The sequence below is a fragment of the Dendropsophus ebraccatus genome, chromosome 3, assembly GCF_027789765.1.
Source record: "Dendropsophus ebraccatus isolate aDenEbr1 chromosome 3, aDenEbr1.pat, whole genome shotgun sequence".
Classification (NCBI taxonomy): Eukaryota; Metazoa; Chordata; class Amphibia; order Anura; family Hylidae; genus Dendropsophus; species Dendropsophus ebraccatus.
The window spans coordinates 51,166,448-51,181,011 of NC_091456.1; the positions used below are offsets into that span (position 1 = coordinate 51,166,448).

At 40.6% G+C, this 14,564-nt stretch overlaps 1 long non-coding RNA gene across 2 annotated transcripts in view; it reads left to right on the forward strand.

The window, feature by feature from the left end:
- LOC138785616 (uncharacterized) overlaps nucleotides 1-14,102 on the forward strand; it is a 29,532-nt gene extending 15,430 nt beyond the window's left edge. Inside the window, exons 4-5 of one of the 2 annotated variants that reach the window (XR_011362126.1) lie at nucleotides 12,579-12,702; nucleotides 13,737-14,102. This is a non-coding gene — a long non-coding RNA (uncharacterized lncRNA). The remainder of the gene's footprint in view (nucleotides 1-12,578; nucleotides 12,703-13,736) is intronic. The other variant, XR_011362125.1, reaches the window with a different exon arrangement.
- The last annotated feature ends 462 nt before the right edge of the window (nucleotides 14,103-14,564 follow it).

Consider the following 14,564-nt stretch of genomic DNA (forward strand, 5'->3'; position numbering starts at 1 on the left):
TTTTTTTACACATTTTAAGTCCCCCTGGGGGACTTTCACCTGCACTCATTAGATTGCAGACACTGTACAATGCTATGCTATAGGCATAGCATTGATCAGTGTTATAGGCATTCTGCTCATTGAGCCTGCCTGTGGCAGATTCAATGAGCAGAAAGCCGATCGTGCTGCCCGGAGGAAGGTAAGAGACCTCCAGCGGTCTGATACAGTGATCGGGAACCTGCGGGGGTCCCAATCGGCAACTGACAGGGGACTGCTGGGCGCTGTAGCCTGTCATTAACTGTGAGGGCCGGGCTGTTCACTGCAGCCGGCCCCCACCTCCTATGAAGCGCCCTCCGCTCCAGAGCGCGCCTTATAGCACAGGACGTACCAGTATGGCCAGGGTAGTCTGGGGACAGTCACCCAAGGCGTACCGGTATGTCCTAGGTCGTCTAGGGGTTAATGAAGATTTTTTTCAAAAACTAACCAGAAAAAATACAAGAGAGGGACTAGGGGAGGGCAACTCACCAAAAGAAAAAGGATAGACTAATCTATAAAAATAACCATAAAGAAATACAAAAAAATTTCAATTAAAGTATAAATACATTAAAAACGAATGAAACATCACTTCCACAAAAGGGATTAAAATATGCACCAACATCATACTTTAATAAGTTCGATGCATTTATTGGAATAAAAAAAAATTATGAGAAACCTTATGCTGACATTTTTTTAATAAAAAAATCCTATAACGAGAGGAGATCAAAACAGAATATATACATACAAACTTGAAAAACAAATCAAAATTTTGCCCTCAGAACGAAAACTCAGAGCCTTTTTGAACATTTGAAGTATGGTGACGAGGGATATACGAAACATGAAGAAACAAATTCATTCTAAGAAAGACAACCTAAGCCGCAAATTAATAAACACTATGCTGACAAGGGAGGAAGTATAGTAATCCTAGATAAAGAAAAATATCATGAAGAATCACTAAGAATTCTAGAAGACCAAATAACATATGAAAAACTAAAACGACATTTCAATATAAAAAGGAACTAATAGAATTAACAAGGGGTTATGGAAAAGGAATCATATCAAAAACTGAATGGGATTATATTTTAAAACAGAACCCAAAAATACCTGCATTTTACTATCTTCCCAATATCCAAAAATCCCAAGAGCCCCCCCCCCCCCAGGAAGACCCATTATCTCTGGCATAGATAGCCTTACCTCCAATTTGTCAGGCTATGTGGAACGATTCCTACAGGGATGTGCTAAATCTCTACCAGCCTACCTGAAGGACACTAAACACGTATTAAAAATATTCAATCAAGTTAAATAGGAAAAAGAATATATATTATTTACTTTGGACGTAACATCTCTACACACAATAATCCAACATTAAAAGGGAAGAGAGGCGGCAGAATTCTTTTTGAAACAATCCGGAAAATATAAAGAAGATCAAATCAATTTTTTAGGGGAATGTATTTAATTCATTTTATAACATGGGTAAAATAATTATGATGGAGGTTTTTATAAACAAATATGGGGCACAGCGATGGGTACGAAATTGCCACCAAGCTATTCTAATTTATATGTTGGACAATGGGAGCATAATGTAATTCATCCAGTAGGTCCACTCATCGCTGATCTAATTTTATGGTACCGTTTTATAGATGATGTGCTCTTAGTTTGGAAAGGGCGAGAAGAACGTCTAAAGTGTTTTTTAATGGATATTAATTAAAAAAAAAAATTATTTAAAGTCTTACCCTTATTATAGACAAACTAAATACATTTTTTACATTTAACTTGTTAGGACTCGAGCCGTGCGTTCGGCTCCTGGCATCGCCGATGTGTGCGGCCAAAGCGTTCATAACAACCGCTCAGTCCGGTTGCTGGGAGCACGACGACTGCGTCCATAGCAGGCGGACTCCTCATGTTTTTCACCTACTCTGCTCTGCTATTCCATGTTGTAGCAGAGGCCAGGGTTTCACTCCCCTGGCTGATCAACATAGGTGTTGTGTGTGAACTGATTGTTGACTGACAGCTGACTCACCAGTAAGCTGTCAGTATCTGTGCAGGACCTGGAGCCTTAGCTCCAATCAAGCCTGAGGCTGGGACTACAGGCTCCATAAGTACCAGCATTTGTATCATGTTCTTGCCTGCGATAGTATCTAGCTTCTAGTTTACTTGACCTAGCGTTCTCCTACATTTATTCTCTGGTTACCTGACTTTGGCTATTAACCTTTTGACTACCCCTCTGGACACGATTTTGTACTTGGCTGCTCGGTTGGTTTTGACTTGGACTCCTGACTTTCCCTTTATTGTGTTTTGTATTGTCTTGTTTTGTTCTGTGTTCCACTCAGTGAGATCAGGGACTGCTGTCCAGTTGTCCGTTGCTATTAGAACTTCTGAGGCAAGTAGGTAGGGGCAGTGGGGTGGGTGCCAGCTTCAGGGCTCACCTGTCCTTGTGTTTCCCTGTCCCTATCCTAACATAACTATTTATATTAACGATAAACTATATACAAAGACATATAGCAAACCAACTGATAGTAATAGTTATAGTGATCAAAGAAGCCGTCATTTGCCATTGTGGCTAACAAATACCAAAGGGACAATTCATTAAATTAAAAAGAAATTGTACAGTGGAAGAAGATTACAAGATAGAGGCTGAAAAACTACAAAACAAACTGCTGGTAAAAGGTTATGACAAAGAACATATGAAGATAACATATAAAGATGTAGGAGAAATGGAATGGGAGGACCTACTAAAGACAAAAGAGTGTGTGAAAAGATACTTTCATGGAAATTACGATTATTACCACATACAATGCCCAAAGTAATATATTTAAACACATCATGTATAAATATTGGGACATTTTGAAGGACAATTAAATCATAGGGGACAAAATATGATTAAAACGCACATAACATGTAGAGACAAAGGCATTATATACTTTATAAAATGTCCATGTGAAAAAAGACAGTTGTTGGAGACTATGAGAACACAAATCTAACATAGAACGTAAGTTTCTAGGTCACCCCTTTTCAAAACACTATATGGAAAATCATAATGCAACTTTTAGAAACTCACAATTTGGATGCAAGTAATGCAAGTAGACCGACAATGGAGAGGGGGATGAGATGATATTTGAATTTAATCCAATAACACCAAATGGACTAAATATGGATATGAAGCTATTCGCATTTTTGAACTGATCCTAAAAGAATAATGTACTATTCTATTTTGAAGAAAAGACACACATTTATATATATAGATATTTTTTTGTATATTTTTTTGTGACACTATATACAGTTACATTACAATAGCATAGGAAATAGGAAAGCATAATAGATTAGATAAGATAATAATAAGATAGTAGTATTTCAATTTTATTTTTTAGAAACATTCACCAGCATAATTATGAATTTATGGACATAATCAACCAATGGTAATACAGATTTCATGCATAATTAGTGTGACATATATTAAATGGCTGAATTTGCAATAAGTGTAGCATACCCGCAGTAGTGCAGATGAATGTGTAATTGCAATGAACCTGCAGACAGGTGAGGACGCAAGTGTAACAAACCCGCAGCAGTGCGGGTGAAGGTGCAATTGTAACGAACCTGCACTAACGGAAAGGATCCAATGGGAGGACAACTGAATGGAAAGTCGGTCCGAGAATACACATAAAAGGAGCATAAGAGGAATACACCCACATCCCTGACAGAAGCATAAGGATTACGCTGAAATGCGTAGGGTGGACTTTTGATCCTCTTGAGACTCCATAGAGATACCTTGTGACGTCACACAGATCTATCTTGGAACGCCATAACTGGTTGTAGCAGTGCCGCTGGCCGGGGCGCTCTCCCAGTACACACCACAGACATCTTCCATATTGGAAACTAATTGAAGAACCTGAACCAACGCTACTACTCATAGTGAGTGTTATATGACTTTTCAATACAGAGCATTTATGTAGAAGTGCTGGATGCATTAACAGATACAGGATATAACATTGCAGGACCAATTGACAGGGTTAAAGCTTCACCAGCCAAGTCCATGAATGACTGCTTGCAGTAAAAGACTACAAATTGACCACTGGCGAAACAATATACCAGCTTCCAATGAAGATTCTGGAATCCTGTGGCATAGATGTGGCAAAATGTATTGGAAAGTTAACAGGACCACCAATATGCAAGGGCTTTACAATGGCTTTACAACTTAGTCGACAACTTTGTCTCCTGTCCAGATAAATGTGTGGCGTTAAGCTATTCAAAAAGCATCCTTATTTATGCTGCTTAATGATGTTGCAGTGTTCATTCAGAATTCACATGGGTTTGTGAGAGAATGTAAGCCAGGATCCTCTCCATCATACATTCTCCACAATAGTTGAGACACGTTGATGGTCCAAAGATATTGCTTTGAACTTAGTTTTTGGAGTCTTTAGAAACCCAGATTCTGCTTCATATGTTTAGTTTGTTGTAAAAATATCTTGGATGCTTGTGCATAAGCAAAGGGATACAGTCATTACCTGTTAAAATATGAAACTATCATTGCAGCTTAAGGCTGGGTTCACACTACGTATATTTCAGTCAGTATTGTGGTCCTCATATTGCAACCAAAACCAGGAGTGGATTAAAAACACAGAAAGGATCTGTTCATACAATGATGAAATTGAGTGGATGGCCGCCATTTAATGGCAAATATTTGCTGTTATTTTAAAACAACGGCTGTTATATTGAAATAATGGCAGTTATTTACCGTTAAATGGCGGCCATCCACTCAATTTCACCATTGTGTGGACAGATCCTTTCTGTGTTTTTAATCCACTCCTGGTTTTGGTTACAATATGAGCACCACAATACTGACTGAAATATACGTAGTGTGAACCCAGCCTAAATTTGTTTTACCTATTTTCCATCTACCTACTCCATTATCCAAGTATTTGCAAACACCTGGCATGGATATTCTGACAGCTTATCGCATAGTGGAGAACGTGCAGGAGAGTCTACAGAGCTACATAAGATCATTTGATGATGTCAAAAAAGGCGACAAATGATTTCGTAAAATGGGCAGAAGACTAACTTCAACAAAGATATGGTGAATTAGGCATTGAGGTGGAGACATCTCTGTCCAAGAAAAGAATTAGAAGAAAACTCATGGCAAGTGAAGTAGCATCCAAACCCAATAAGTGCATATAGGACTGCTGCCCATAATGTCATATTGGATGTTGTTATAGGCAGTAGGGAACACATTTCTCAGCAATTGGGACAATATATGCTGACTTTGCCTGCCTTGATCCAGGAAACTCTCAAACCATCAGAGAAAATGGATTAAATTGCTCTGCTTTGGATGAGACAAAAAAATATCTATCTAATTTTGATGATAGAGAAATACCTGAAAATGTATGTAATAAGTTAATCAGCCTAGCCTATTACTGGGAGAAATTAAAGAGATCCCCTCTGGAGGAAAATGCCATTAGAGTAGTGAATAGAAGCTGATCAGCATGCAAAAACTGCCCATGTCTACCAACGATATTTATTCAAGACTGGCATATGAGTATGCCAGTTTTGATAAATGTACTCCCCCCCCCCCCGGTCTATTACATTAGTGTCGACTGAAAAAGATGTAATGATGAACCATGATGCAGAGGATATTATTGACAGATCTGCTAAAAAAGCAATCTACTGACATATGTTCTGCCATAATCTATATCTTGCAGTTCCTTTTTTGTTACAGCCAAAATATTGGCTGGCCTAACATATCTGTATTATTAAATATTGCCTCAGTCCCATGACAATATTGTTTTGTTTTTTTAAATATGTTTTCAGTAATACCTCTGTTCTCAAACACAATCAGTTCTGGAAGACTTTTCCAGAACTGAGCAGTTCAAGAACCGAACTGAGCTAATGCACCATATAGCAATAACTACCCCACTGTACCCCACATACTAAAAATGCACCCTGTTCTCTCCCATATAGCAATAATGTCCCCTTTGCCTCCAAATCATAATTATGCTATCTATGCTCCTCCATATAATAACAATTCCCCCTGTGCTCCCCAATAATAGTAATAATGCCCCATGTCCTCCTCCATATGTATTCATGCCCCCTGTGCTCCTCCAAATAGTAATAATGGCCCCCTGTGCTCCTCCATATAGTAATAATTCCCCCTGTGTTGCTCCATATAATAATGCCCCCTGTGCTCCTCCATATAGTAATAATGCCCCCTGTGTTGCTCCATATAATAATGCCCCCTGTGCTCCTCCATATAGTAATAATGCCCCCTGTGTTGCTCCATATAATAATGCTGCCTGTGCTCCTCCATATAGTAATAATACCCCCTGTGTTGCTCCATATAATAATGCCCCGTGCTACTCCATATAGTAATAATGCCCCGTGCTACTCCATATAGTAATAATGCCCCCTGTGCTACTCCATATAGTAATAATGCCCCCTGTGTTGCTCCATATAATAATGCCTGTGCTCCTCCATATAGTAATAATGCCCTGCGTTGCTCCATACAATAATGCCCCCTGTGCTCCCACATATAATAATAATGCTCCCTGTGCCTCCATATCATAATCATGCTCCCACAAATAGTAATAATGCCCCCTGTTTTCCTCCATATAAACATTCAGAGATTGCTGATACCTGTATTGCCAGACTTTAAGTAGTGATGGTACAAGGTACTGCAGAAAGTTATATAGATTTGTAATTTAATTCTATTTAAAATCTCAAGTCTTCCCGTACTTATCAGCTGCTGTATGTTGTATGCTGTATGCAGGAAGCGCTTTATTTTCATGTCCAGAGCAGGAGAGGTTTTCTATGGGGATTCCCAAAGAAAGCCTCTCCTACTGTGGACAGTTCCTGTCCCATCCAGAGATGTCAGCAGAGAGCACTGTGTCTGAACAAAAATAAAACATTTCCTGCAGGACATACAGCAGCTGATAAGCACGGGAAGACTGAAGATTTTTAAATAGAAGTAATCCACAAATCTAAATAACTGACACCAGTTGAATTAAAAGAAAAAGATTTTAGCTTGACAACCCCTTAAGGCTACAAACACACACATCGTATATGCAGCGTATTTACTGCTGCGATACGCAGCAAATATGCAGCAGATTAGATCTAAATAACTGAACACAGCATCAAATCTGCTGCAGATCTGCTGCGTATTTGCTGCGTATCTGCTGCGTATACGGTGTGTGTGTTTGTACCCTAAAAGTGGATGGGCAAACATTGCAGTACCTTGCACTGTTGCTAGTAGTAGTGCAGCAATGCAGGTACATTGGTAAACATTCATTAAGGTTAAAAAAAAATGTTTCCCATGGAGTCATAAAGAGGTTCCCAGGTATTCACATATGGGAGATTTGTGAATAGGGTTGTTTTTGCTGCAAGCACATGGCATTCGGCAAACCCCATCCTGATGTAAAGTGCACGTGAAAGCACATCCTTTGGCTTTGTATGTGCAAAGTAATTTATTGCATATGCTGCACTGTGCTTGCCATCTCCGATGATCCCATGGACACCCATTCTCTAGATCGAAAGGTGCCCCAGCAGACACTTATGCCTTATCCAGTGAATAGGGGATAAGTATTATAGGCTGGAATACCCCCTAGTACATGCAAAATTTATTGTCAGTATCAACTTATAGGATCAAAGTGCAGCAAAAAACGTCACTGTGGCATGAGAAAATCTGTTTCGGCACCTTTTCAGTCTCATTTGAATAAAAAATGTTCACTCTTAATAATTTGTCTATGGAAATAATAGGATTCCATATGGAAAGATGTATTTTTGATGTTATGCAATTGTTGCATTTTGAGAGACTGGAAAGGTACAGGGTTTTCCCAGGAATCCAATTTTATATTTAGTTCCAAGGAAAACCTTAACATGTGAACCAGATGTTGTAGTTCCAGGCTGTAGAATTTATGATCAGAGCTCTCACTGAACCAATGAATTAATTTGTTGAGGACACATTTCATAAATTCTCTCATAACTCTTGCAGGTAAACATATTGACCTGATTTAAGGATTTACAGCATGTGTTTTCAGTGATATAGTCTTTTAATAGGATAACATTTGCGTGTTTCTGATCGTTCAATAAAAGATATTACAACTAATTTATTGGAGCTTACTCACTCATCAGTCAAGAAATTTGAGGTACAGCACAATCTTTCTTATTTGAATACATACCTCAATTTTAAACACAAAATGTATGAAGATTGAGGCTTTGTTCACACTGTGTTTTTGCTGTCCGTTTAACACATCCATTAAAGGGGGGGGGACAGATGACAAAGCGGATGCATTTGTTTTTCAATTGATTTCCATTTAAAAAAAATAAAAAAGGATCAAAATAAATCAGTTTTTATTTTTAGTATACACTAAAATATGGTCTACGGTTTTTTTTGTGCACGCTAAAAGAAATTGATCTGTTTTGATCCTTTTTTTAATAATGGAAGTCAATGTAAAAACGGACTCAAAGAGATGCACACAAATGCTTAGTTTTTCATCCGTTTTTTTCCATTAAAAGGATACGTTAGACAAAAATGCATTGTGAACCCAGCCTATATAAGTAAATAGGTTCACTATAAATTTTTGCAACTTTTTGAGTTCTTTTCAGCGCTTCTCTCACACAGCTTGGGACTATTTATTGTGCATCAGTATTTACAAGTTAGCTTGATACAATTATTGCTAACTAATAGGGCCATCATACATTTACCTGTATCTAAAGTAAAAATTAACTTTTCCCCTATCCACAGAATAGGGGAAAAGTAGGAGGTCACAGGGGTTTGATCTCTGAACCCCCGCCGATCTCCATATAAGGCCCCGCCGGCTGTGTTATGACTAGAGCCGAGGGTCCGGCATGCAACCCACAGCTCTATTCCTTCTTTTAGAGCATCTGAAAGAACTGAGTAGGCCAGAAGAGCGCAGAGTTCTTTCCGTTGGCTCTATAGAAATGAATAGAGACACGGCTTTCTACTTTTCCCATATGCTGTGGATAGGGGAAAAGTGATTTTTTTCTTAGACAACCTCTTTAAGTTCTGTATAAGTAGTTTTTATATGCTTTATAAAGCACAATTCAAGCATCTAGGATTATAAATATATGGTTACCACCACTTTGACGGTCCTTTCATTGGGTCAAAACGATGTCTCAGACAAGATGACAGACTATCTCATCTAGGGAATACATAAATCTACATTGTGGCTGCCTCATTTGCACAATGCTTGTTTTATTTAGCACTTGAATTACTTTCTCATAGCAAATTAATTGCTTTAGAAGTGCTGCATTCCATACATTCTACACAAATGTCACATTTTTGTAATGACTTTTACAACAGGAAATGGTGCATCTGTTAGTAAAGAGGCTGCAGGGACTCTCTTATGAATCACCAAAACCATTTGCCAAAACTAATTAATCTAAGGCCAAACATTACATATACATTTAAGCAATGTGCTATGTTAGGGATTGGGTGGAGAAAGACTCTACAATGGCAACATTCACAGCTACATCAAACTCCAAATTGTACATTAAGTAACAAGTTAATTTACTAGAATTGAGTCATTACAATTATTTTTTGAAGGTCTGGTGACATCATCAACAAGACCTATGTAAATCCAATTTGAATAATATTTCAGACTAAGATTTTACACAAGTTTGTATTTCGGCAAAAACTAGAATGTATAATATGATCCAGTAAACTACAGCTTTCCTGATGTTGAATAGGAAACGTTTCAATTTGAACACCTATAAACTCATACAAGTAATATGGATATAAATTTACTATACTAAGTACATTTTACTACACAGCTTAGGAATAATGAAATGGAAATGTAAATACCCTTAGACACAGATGGATCTATCTGGATTGTTAAACACAGGTGTAAAAGTATTTGTCTAACTGTACTCAGAAGAAAATTATGTGGAAAAAAAAGAGATACACCACTCTGAGGAGTGAATCTCTATTTTTGAATAAGCACCATTATTATATCATTAAAAGAGATCACAGCTGTTATGCCAATAGTTACTGCTTGAAACCTGGGAGGAAGGAGGGAGACAAGGACAGTGAGACCTAATGCTTGGCCCACCCAGCTGTCCCTACCTGCTTGCCTCAGCTACCCTAAGTGGTAGAGGACAACTTGGCGACAGCCCCTTCCTATGCCACAGGTGAATACACAAAACGTAGACAAACAAATACAGGCAAGAACCAATGGGGCAGGGAAGTACAAAGTCAGAAGAATGGCAATAGCAGAGGTCAGAATAAACAAGATATGAGATATCGGAGAACACACTAGAACGCTCAAATAGAGACTAATAGCAAGCAAAGCACAGCTTTCCACTCTCCATCGTGTGCTATAGTGAATTGGGATGTAGGAGCACATCAGTGTGTCTGCATCCCAATTCAACAGAAATGAAGACCATCCGGCCAGCACTGCAGTATCGGTGGAAATGATCTTCACTGACACCAGCCGTTCTGTGACATGGCCGGGTCACAGACAGCCGGTGTCATACGGTGTGTGAACCCAGCCTAATACTGAAAGTCATTGTGACATAGAAGTAAAGAGCAAGACTTTGATGACAATCACAGCAGAACCCAACTTATAAATAAAGACATGTCTATTGCTTAATAGGGACATGGGCTATTATGATGAAACACATCTTAAAAATTAAGACAAAATATTATGTTGTATCAATAAAATATAGACTATTGTTACATCAGAACATTAAAACACAGGTAAAGGCCATGTTCATACTCCGTATGAACATCTTCTGTTGTTTGACAATGGTCAAACAATGGCCGATGTCTTACATGTTCAAGGGAACCTTTAACCCCCCGTGCCGGGGTGACAGGCTCCCGACCCCCCGCTACAGCCCCCTATACTCACCTGATCCCGCTTCTGGATCCGGTCGGGTCACGGAGATCTCAGCCGCTGCAGCCCGGCGCGCGCGCTGAGAGATTAGTCTAGCGCTCATAGAGAATGACGGAGAGTCCAGCGCTCCGTCATTCTCTGTGAGCGTTGGACTCATCTCTCAGCGCGCGCGCCAGGCTGCAGCGGCTGATATCTCCGTGACCCGACCGGATCCAGAAGCGGGATCAGGTGAGTATAGGGGGCTGTAGCGGGGGGTCAGGAGCCTGTCACCCCGGCAGGGGGGGGGGGTAACAGGTTCCCTTTCACCTGGCCAATACTGCAGTATGGGCCAGATGAACATTACTTGATATTAATTGGAATGCGGGCACAATCATGTGTACCCGCGTTCCAATTTACCACAGTGTAAAGTATGTCCGGGAGCCACACTTTACACTGTGAGCACAGTCTATTTTCTATGGCTGCTGTTCAATGAACTGCAGCTGTAGAAAATAGACCTGTCAATTATTTTCTGTGCCACAGAGAAACGGCGTAGTATATACAGTGTATAAAATCTGTGGCCGTAGTTCCATACAGTTTAATGTAATCACATTCTGTGATTGTTCGTTATTTGAATACCGGGGGCTGAAGAATTTGGATGCAGCCCTAGGGAGTCCTGGAAAACATCAATGCAGCCATTCAAATGCCAAACGATAGAACTTAAAGTGACACTATCACCTCCTTTGTGCATTTTGACATCTCTACACAGGTGTAATGGGTAAATTTAGCGGTTTTCATACCTTATTTCATATCATACGTCATGGTGCTTGTTCAAGTAAAAAGTCATCTTTTATCAACTGCAGATTTAGTTAAGTGGGCGGAGCCTCGCGGCATTAGCGCCACTTAGCCCCGCCCACAATGCCACAGTTGGCCCCGCCCCCTCGCCGGCCATTGGAACAGGCTGGCCAAAAGGTCTAGACCCCACCCCCTTTACGTGGGCCAACCAATGGGCGTCAAGGGGGCGGGGCCACGCCCACTTAATACAATCTGCAGTTGATAAAAGGACACTTTTTACTTGAACAAGCACCATGACGTATGATATTAAATAAGGTATGAAAAACGCTAAATTTACCCTTTACACCTGTGTAGAGATGTCAGAATGCACAAAGGGTGTGACAGTGTCACTTTAAGCATGCTTGAGTTGCGCTCATCTTTAGTAAACACTATTGTCTTCATATTTGACCACTAGTAACTGCTGTTTCATGGTATAAAAAAGCACATTTACACTTGACCATTTTAAGTTGTTTTTCAGAGTATGTTTTACCCAGTTTGTTGATGTTTTCTATTTGTTTCCTTAATTGAGGTCATTGGATACTGGCAGTGTTACACCTGTATCCTGGAAGGATACATTTCATTCATTTAAATATTTTGCATCAGAATCTTAGACATCCCATAAGATTTTTGATAATCTTACCAAGATCTACAAATCATTGTATATGATCTAACCAATAACCAAGTGGCTAAGCAAGCAGAGCACATCCTGCAATTTGAAACTTGATGGTAAATTCTTCCATACTCCCCACATTAACCTTTCAGGTTTGGATGGGGCCATAACGAATATGGGGCATTCATCATTCAGTGCTCACTTCTCACTATAGATCAAAGGTGCTGTGTATTATTATGGTTGTGACACAAAAGACTGTAGCCTGGGCAAGCCCTCTTATTGAAACTAACATTGTTTGGCAGATAATCTGGAAGCTTTCCTAGCAACCATGAGCCAAGTATTTGATGATCCTAACTAGTGTGCAAAAGCAGAAGGATCTACATCAAGGCAGGCACTGCCGAATATTCAGCAGAATTCCTATGGTGGGTGAGTGAATTGACTATTACATGTGAGGAAGGGTTACCAAGGGGTGTTGTGCTGTGCGCAAAGATTTTGAAGATTTTCTATACCATTGTGTTTGAGTAGACACTCAGCTGCTGGCAAAGTAGGGTTCTACCTAGATACATGATAGCAACCATTATGCCAGGACAGTGAGGTGGGGATGAGATGAGACAGTGAGCCCTAAGCCTGAACCCACCAACTGTCCCTACCTACTTGCCTCAATCGGCCCTAGGCAGCCGTGGACAATCATGAAGGTGTTCCCTACACTATATAAGTGAAACACAGAACTAGAACGACAAGCAAACACAACAAGGGAGAGTCATCAAGCCAAGTCAGAACCAAATGGGCAGCACAGTACAAAATCAGTGATCAAACGGATAGTCAGGAAGTCATGCAGGAGGTCAGGTAACAAGGAAAGTCAAGCAAACAAGGAATTAGGAATTGGGATCGCAGGAGTAGAAAGGGGGAGCTGGGATCAGGGTATGGACCATAATTGCCAGCAGGGAAGTAACTGGCTCTGCTTTAATTTTTGAGGATGAAGAGCCTGGTCCGGATCCCCATTGGATCGGCGCTCTGATCCTCAAGGTTCCGGACAGGCAGAGGCATGTGTCAATCAAAAACCACTGCTCAGATGCAGCGATCAAGGCTAGCAGTGAGCAGTGTAACTCCTGCATTGCCAGGGGGCTGAAAGGCAAGCGGGTGTGTCAGCCAAAAAGTAAAAACACACCCAGTTTACACCAGGCTCACTGCACATTCCTGACACATTACTTATCTGATCCAGCCGCCACCTCTAGAGACTGTACTAATAGAAGAGATTTAGGGGGGAAAAAAGGTCTTCTTGTCACGTTAGATAGAAATTAGTACAGCCCTGTTTTACCCACTGCACTGTATCTGTAACTACTTGGAAATCCCTCTTTAAAGGGATATTCAACCCCAAATCAATTTTGCATTAACTAATAGCCCACCTATAGCTTTATAACTTTCTAAAATCAACTAATTATGGCTTCTGCACCATTTAGCAGCTTTCTAGGTGGACTCACCCTCTCTGGACACATAAACCCATCTAAATGGACTCCTTCCTCCTGGACTGCACCTTCCATGTCGGGAACTCGTATCCTAACCCTGTCCATGGACCAATACAGAGCATTTATGTCAGTGGTGGGCCAGGTTACCGCTGCTAAACCGGCCCACTTCTTAGACGGAGGACAGCTGTTACATGTCTCTGATGGGAAGGGGGACAAAGGAAGAAGCACCCAGACTTCCGGGCTGTCTTCTCAAATACTCCTGTTCTTCTCCACTTCTTGTCCTTTTCCCCAGTTCCCGGTCACCCTTTCTCCCCGCTGCCCTGTCATTCTCACTCCCATTGTCCACTCACCCCAGGCCCTCTACGTCACTGCACCAGTGCAGGAGGCATTCCCGTTCTCCTCTACCCCCCCCCCCCCCCATCACCCCTGTTGTTCTGTCACACTCTCCCCTGCTGTCCACAGACTCCGGTACCTCGAGCCCTTTGTCTCTGCACCAGTGCAGGAGGTGTGCAGCATGCCAGGAGATGTAGTTTCCCAGCCCCTCCTAGAGAAAAACTTTAAAACTATGAACTGAGGCACCTAGGAGCATGGGACAGGTATGTAAATTCTCAAGGGGGCTGGGTATTAAAACTAGGGGGCTTTGTAAGCATGCTTTTTCAAAGATAAAACATGCTTGATCGTAATATGTGCGTGGAAATGAAAAGAAAAAAAAATTATTCAAAAAGTTATTTACTTTATTCCAATATCAGTGTTACGGGTAGAGAATACAGCGTGCTGTGTGGTGTTACAGGTAGAGAATACAGCGTGCTGTGTGGTGTTACA